Genomic DNA, 7,628 nt, shown 5'->3' with positions numbered 1-7,628 from the left:
TTTTCTTCAGCTGAACACAGATAAAACAGAAGTAATCCTTTTTGGGGAAAAAGATGAAAGACTCAGGATTACCACTATTCTTGACACAAAGGGGATTAAAACAAAAGATATGGTTAAAAATCTTGGTGTTTTCATTGACAGCAGGCTAAACTTTGACAGTCACATGAAAGCAATCACTAAATCGGCATTTTATCACCTAAAAAAACATTTCCAAACTAAGAGGACTTATGTCAAAAAATGATCTGGAAAAACTTATACATGCCTTCATCTCTAGTAGGGTTGACTACTGCAATGGCCTTTTAACAGGTCTGCCAAAAAAGACCATCAAACAACTTCAGGTGATTCAAAATGCAGCGGCTAGGGTTCTCACATGAACAAAAAGAACAGAGCACATTCCTCCAATTCTAAGGTCCCTTCACTGGCTTCCAGTAAGCTACAGAATTGACTTTAAAGCATTGCTGCTGGTGTACAAATCTCTAAATGGTACAGGGCCCAATTACCTCTCTGACATGTTGCAGCGGCCTAACCCAATCAGATCTACCAGATCGCAGCAGCAAAATTTACTGGTAAAACCTGTTGTTAAAACAAAGTGTGGTGAAGCAGCTTTTAGCTACTATGCAGTACAGCTATGGAACCAACTCCCAGAGGACATGAAAAATGCTCCTGCTGTTGGCAGCTTCAAATCTAGACTAAAGACCAAGCTGTTTTCAGATGCTTTCTGCTAACTGATAAATATCATCTTTACATATTTTAAACTTTACTTAACTTTTACAGTCTTTGCATGTTTTAAACTTTACTTAACTTTTATTCCATTTTATTCTGCTGTTTTTTTACTGAACTTTTACTTCATTTTATTACTTTATTTCTACTATTGTTTAATTCTTATATTATTTTAATTTTTCTCTCTTCTTCCCCCTTTATTTAATGTAATTTATTTTCTATTGTTTACTGTTTTGCCTTTACCTCTGTAAAGCACATTGAACTGCCACTGTGTATGAAATGCGCTATGTAAATAAACTTGCCTTGCCTTGCCTCAGACAGAATTTACTTTTCTTGATGTTTAAGGTGAGCCCTGCAGCTCAAAGTCTTTCAAGTACTGCTTGCAGGTCTAGAAATTGCTGTTGGATTGTAGATGAATACACAACTATGTTGTCCAGGTAAACCAAACAAATCTTCCCCCTAAGCTCAGCCAGCGTGAGCGCCATAAGACAGTGAAACATTACTGGTGCATTCTTAAGTCCAAAGGGCATAACCTTGAACTGGACTAGGTCAACAGGGGTCACAAAAGCAGTTTTCGCTTTGCTAGAGGGATCCATGGTGACCTGCCAATAACCACTGCTGAGGTCAAAGGTGGTAAAGTCAGAACTCCCAGCAAGTGACTCCAGTAACTCATTGATGTTAGGCAGAGGGTAGGCATCTGTTTTGGTCACTGCATTGAGTTTCCTCTAGTCAGCACAGAACCTAAGACTGCCATCCTTCTTGGGGACTAAGACTACTGGTGAGGCCCATGCTGAATAAGATGGCTCGATAATCCCTTCATCAAGCATCTCCCTCAGTTGTTGTTCAACAATAGATTGTTTTTCTGCAGACATGTGATATGGTTTCTGTTTGATGGGTATTTCAGTGTTGGTGTATATGCAGTGTTGCAATATGTTGGTCTTCCCTGGCTTTAAAGAACAGAGCTCAGGTTGTTTTTCCCACATCTGTCTCAGTCTAGGTTTCTCCCACTCCAGCAGGTCACAATTCTCCACCGCAAGGTCGATGTAGTCTTGAGAAGTCAGAACAGCAGGTGGCAAAACCAAGTAAGGGGGAGGGACAGAGGACAAAGGAGTAAGCTGATGATGTTCTGTAACACACAAAGGACACTTGGAGGGTGTTCCACACTTCAACACTAGCTCATCAGGCTGCTGGAAGAAGTAGGTCTCAGGCTTATTTTTAAAACTATAGTCATGCTCACAATTCTCCACCGCAAGGTTGATGTAGTCCTGAGAAGTCAGAACAGCAGGTGGCAAAAGCAAGCAAGGGGGAGGGACAGAGGACAAAAGAGTATGCTGATGATGTTCTGTAACACACAAAGGACACTTGGAGGGTGTTCCACACTTCAATGCCAGCTCATCAGGCTGCTGGAAGAAGTAGGTCTCAGGCTTATTTTTAAAACTATAGTCATGGTCAGATGCATTGATTTGCAGACCACTTTGCTTATAGCCAAACCACTCTGACAATGCCTGATCCCATCTGATCTCAGAAGCTAAACAGAGTTGGGCCTGGTTAGTACTTGAGTGGGATCCTGCCTAGGAATACTAGGTACTGTAAGCACAGGGGGCTAAGGGGCTTTTTCTCCAGGGTATGGTGAAGTGGAATACGTAACCTCTCCTATACCAAGACTGTAGTCTGTGGTGAAGAGCCACATCCTTCTCGAGGTGCTCCTGTTAAGCTTAGTAGCCTGTTCTGGGTGATTCCAGACTAAACAGGTGAAAGGTGACAGAAGACTATGGATCTAGACTTGGTCAGTTTAAGACAGGCCAGGATGTCTGGTTAGGGGTTGCATCCACCAGTCTACAGGCAATTAGCAACTGAAAGTTAAATAATGGATATGAACCACAGCACCAGGGTTAAAGCCCCTGCATTAACACTGAGCTCCTTGGCAGCAGAAGATGATGACACTATCTTAAACCCCTCAGAAGAGCAATCTTTAAATACCCTTGGAGGGATGGTTCCTGATGGTGCACCAATGGCTGGCTCTCCAAATAAATTTACCAAACCTGAAAATACCATATACCTTTCCACATTTAATGTAAGAACTCTAACAGGACACAAAGTAAATGAAATTATAGCACTGGCTGAAAGAACTTCTCAAGAAATCATTTGTATTCAAGAACACAGGCTTATACATGAAGACTCTGAAGTAAAATATTGGCAACACCCTAAAGGTTGGTTACTTGTTACTGCACCTGGATGGTTAAATTATATCAATTGTCCTAACGGTGGTATTGGAATTCTTTTAAGCCCAAAAGCTGCTAAGTGTGTTAACAATATTACAGTACACAACTCTCGCATTATGCAAGCAAACCTACAGGGTAACCCTATAACAACTGTTATCTGTGCTTACAGTCCAACAAACTGTTCCGATCCACAAGAGTCAGATTTTTACCAACAACTCACTGATATCATTAAATCTATACCTAAACACAATTTCTTAACATTAGGGGGAGACTTCAATGCACAACTAGCGCAAGTACATCTGTAACACTTTGAGCGGGTGGGTGGAGCACAGAAGTGCGGCAGGCCAGAACTGAGTTTTCAAAACTTTTTATTTGCAGCTTTTCAGCATTCACACTCTCCCAGTTCACACAGACACGCACACACATATCATCCGTCTGGCTGGGGAGAGAGCTCCCTTCCTCAGCTCTCTCTCCTTATATAGGGCACGGTCACTGGGGAAAACACACAAACACAGATTAACAGACATCAGGTGCAGTGATTCTGCCACTTACCTTCCCTGACTCTGCCCTCCGGTCACAGACCGATGCTTGACCACGTCCCTACTGCCACAACATCCATTCCAAAACTCAACTTACCATCAAATCCCAAATAGAAATGGCCTTCTCCTCCTTGAACTCTTATCAGAATGTGAACTTATCACATAACACTTAACACTCGCTACCAGAAAAGAAAAGGGAAACTATGGGCCATAGAATATATCAACAGAATGACGGGACAGATTGACTATGTTCTAATCAACAGAAAATGGAAAAATAGTACACTTAACTGTGAGGCTTACAACTCTAACTTCCATTCTGATCATCGTATTGTAACTGCAAAATTATGGTTAAGCTTAAGATCCAACAAACCCAAGAGAAAGACCAAGCACTACAACTGGTCTGCACGTCTACAGGATGAAGAAGTACATATGAAATACCTCATGGAAGTACAAAATCGTTATGAATACCTGAGCAACAATGTTGATCTGGATACTATTAACAGCACTCAGATCTATGAAAACATTGTAAAAGCCCTCTCAGTGGCTGCAGAAAAATGTCTACCAAAACCCCCAAAACTGAGGAGAAGCGTACCTTGGGAAGATACTCAGGTTATTAAGAAGCGTGAAAAACTATGTGAGATATCTAGAACCAAAAGATCTGATCCATCTGACAAACATATCAAGGAATTTCACAAAGCAGTTGAAGACTTAGAGGAGGCTTAAGAAAATGATATAAGAGAGGCTTATGAATATGTTGAAAGGTACATAAAACAGATTGAAGAAGCTAAAGAAAACTGCAAAACATCACAAGTTTGGAAAATCTGCAATCAAGTCGCACAAAGGAAGGCTTCTAACCATGGTATACTTAAAGCTGATTCACCAGACAAATGGATGGATCTCTGGAAAAAACATTTTGAAAAACTGCTTACACACCCTAATAAACCCAACGAGTTTGAAGCCAAAAGAATTGTTAAAAATGAACTAAAAATTGATACAGAAGAGTTCACTATGTCGGAATTTGAGAGTTGTCTGAAAGGGCTCCCTAACAACAGAGCTAGTGGTCTGGATGAAATCCCTGGAGAGGTCTGGAAAATAGGAACCCTTAAAGCACAACTCCTTGATGTTTGCAACAGGACCTTTAATGGAGACAAACCAGCGATATGGTCTCTAAGTGGAATTGTCGCTATTCCCAAGAAAGGTAACCTCAGTGACCCGGAGAACTACAGAGGAATTAGCCTGACACCAATAGCTACTAAGATCGACAACAAACTTTTCTTACAATGACTTCATCCTTTTGTAGATCCGATACTAAGGAAGAATCAGAATGAGTTCAGGAAAGGAAGGGCCACTACCTCTTAGATCCTTACCTTGAGAACAATTATAGAAGGAATTAAAGCTAAAAACATCCCAGCAGTCCTAACCTTTGTTGACTTTAAAAAAGCATTTGACTTAGTTGGTAGATCTAAAATGTTCCTTTTCCTAGCAGCTTATGGAATCCCTGATAAAATGACTAATGCTATCTTGATCATGTACTCGGACACCAAGGCAAAGGTTTTGTCAGTAGATGGGGAAACAGAATATGTTGACATCAGTGCTGGAGTTCTACAGGGTGATACACTGGCTCCATTCTTGTTCATAATAGTTGTGGATTATAACATGATATGCACACTTGAAGACCATGGACATCTGGGTTTTACTCTTAATAGAACAACAAGTAGACAACAGCACTTATCATAACCGACACTGACTATGCAGATGACCTGTGCTTACTATCAGACACCATCAGAGATGCTCAATTGTTCCTAACACGGCTGGAGGAACCTGCAGAAGAGGTCAGTTTATGTGTTAATCCTTCTAAAACTGAAGTCATGCTCTTTAACACCACAGGAGCATTAAAGTCAAAGACAGGTGACAATCTAATACCGCTTTTCCACTACCAATGCGGCTGAGTTGGGCTGAGCCATGACGTGCTGAATTGGGCTGAGTCGAGCTGAGTGGGGCTGTTGGAGTTGCATTTCAATTACAACCGCGCTGAACCGTGCTGGCTGGAAGTGGGTGGACACATTGGGTGGAGTTAGCGAAAGTGGGTGGACGTCACGTGATGTTGTTAGGCGGCGCAAACAGTGACATCAGTGACCTTTTAAGCGGTAGTCTCACGACCCGGATAGTAAACAATAAACATGGAGGACATGGAGTCGTTAGTGTTGCTGGTCTTGGTGCTGTGGCTTGTTGTCACCGATAACGCCAACAGATACTGGCAAGAGCGTATAGATGAGGCGAGGCGCATAAGGCTTCAGAAATTCTCGTAATTCTTCTTCTTCCGGGTTTACGGTGTTGACAGATCCCAGCGTGCTCGCGGGACGTGTGTGGGCATGTGAGGACACACCTCCTCACCAATCAGTGCACAGGGGAGTGTCTCCTCACGCCCCTAGCCCCACTCAGCTCGGTTTGGCTCGCTTCAGCCCCACTCCAAAACCGTGCGAGTTTTGGGTGCTGAGTAGGGCTGAAGCGAGCTGAGTCATGCTGTTCTGAGGTAGTCGAAACGCGAGCCGTGTCGGGCTGAAGTGAGCTGAAGTGAGCTGAAAAAGGGTAGTGGAAAAGGACCATAAGAAATGTTGATTGTTATAGGAACATCCCCAGTTGCTGTGGTAAGTGGCAGTCACCAGGTTCTTTACCTCACTTGTGTTTGGTGGGTGATTTAAAAACACTGTGACTTGTAGCAGAATTGGGCTTGGTAGATGACACTGACATATTGTCACTCCATTTTCCAGATTTGGATTGCTTAGGATAGTTTTTAGAAGACTGATCATGTGATGGAGGAGCTTCTGTGGAGGGGTGGTACTGCGGACATAAGCCAGGTGGATGTTGGGCCTTACATTGCCAGCATATGATAGGAGCATTCTCAGGAGGCTTTCCAGTAGATCCTATCTTCTATTGTACAGCTATATTTTTACTATACACTCCAGTGTGCTCAAGTTGATATTGTTCCGGTTCTTTCTCTAATTGATGACCAAGCCTCACCAGCTTGTCAACCAGACTGACCCAGCCTTGAAGCTGACTGGGAAGCTGTGGTTTTGCATTTTTTAGTATGACTTTAACTATGCCTGCCTCAGAAATATCTGATTTCCAATGCTTACACAAAGCTCGGTAAGAGAAAGCAAAGTCATGAATAGATTCAGTTCACCCTTGTCTTCTGCTTCTCACCTGCTCAGCTAATTCATCATCATAGTCCTCTGACAGGAAAGCAGTTTGGAACTCAGCCCATGTTGTTACTTGCATCCTTGCAATCTCCCACCAGTCACGTGCAGTTCCATGAAGGACGGTTCTGAAATTTGCAAGAATGTCAGAGTCTCTCAAAGGCTATACAGCCAGAAAATCATAGCACTTAGATAAATAAAAAACAGGATCAGCATTGTTGTGTGATCTACTATATGTTGGAAATAACAACTTAAGATGGTCAGTTTTTATGGCAGCAGGAACAGGAGTTGCAGGCACAAAGGGGGTAATTGGTTGCCTTGAACTACTCACAGGAGAAGAGGTGTGGACAGCCAATTTCTCTACCTGTTATCACAAGTTTTGAATCTCCTCCTTTTGCTCATGGCTTTGCTGGGATATTTGCGTGTGCAAATTCCCAAGGGAAGTACAGAGCTGGTCCAGAACACTAACACAATAATCTAATTTTGGTAACAGGTAATCATGAGAAGCCTGAAAATCTTGGTGGTTGCTCTGTATATCTTGCTGAACCTCAGTTTGGAGCTGTTCCACCATGAAGCGAAACTCAGAGAGCTGTGCAACTTCCTGGTTTTTCCACTCTTCAGAAATTCGTGTCTTCATGCTCTTTAATACTGTGTCTAGTTCTCTTGTTATTGTTTTTGTGTTATTTGTTATAGTTGTGCTGAGTTTTGAAAAGGACTGTTCTGTTTGATCAATAAAAGACTTGAGTTTTGCCTCCAAATGAAAATGACTCCTGGCTGTCTGTTTACTGTGCTTTTCTATTGTTTCAAAAAGCAGAGACCAGTTATCTTGAGTTGTCATAGCCAATCTCCCAAGCTCTCTTGCTGAGGTAGGAAGCACAGCACGTAGGTCACACTGAGCAGAAGCTTTGGAGGAAAAGGAGGTAGCCATTTCCATACCTGATGGGGAGGTT

At 42.3% G+C, this 7,628-nt stretch overlaps 1 pseudogene; it reads left to right on the top strand.

Moving 5' to 3' along the window:
- Positions 1-2,197: 2,197 nt before the first annotated feature.
- Positions 2,198-2,316, top strand: LOC132882282 (5S ribosomal RNA; annotated as a pseudogene).
- The last annotated feature ends 5,312 nt before the right edge of the window (positions 2,317-7,628 follow it).

This window comes from Neoarius graeffei, chromosome 2 (assembly GCF_027579695.1).
Source record: "Neoarius graeffei isolate fNeoGra1 chromosome 2, fNeoGra1.pri, whole genome shotgun sequence".
Lineage (NCBI taxonomy): Eukaryota > Metazoa > Chordata > Actinopteri > Siluriformes > Ariidae > Neoarius > Neoarius graeffei.
Note: the sequence above shows the minus strand (reverse complement) of the source record. Positions and strands in the feature narration are given on the sequence as shown.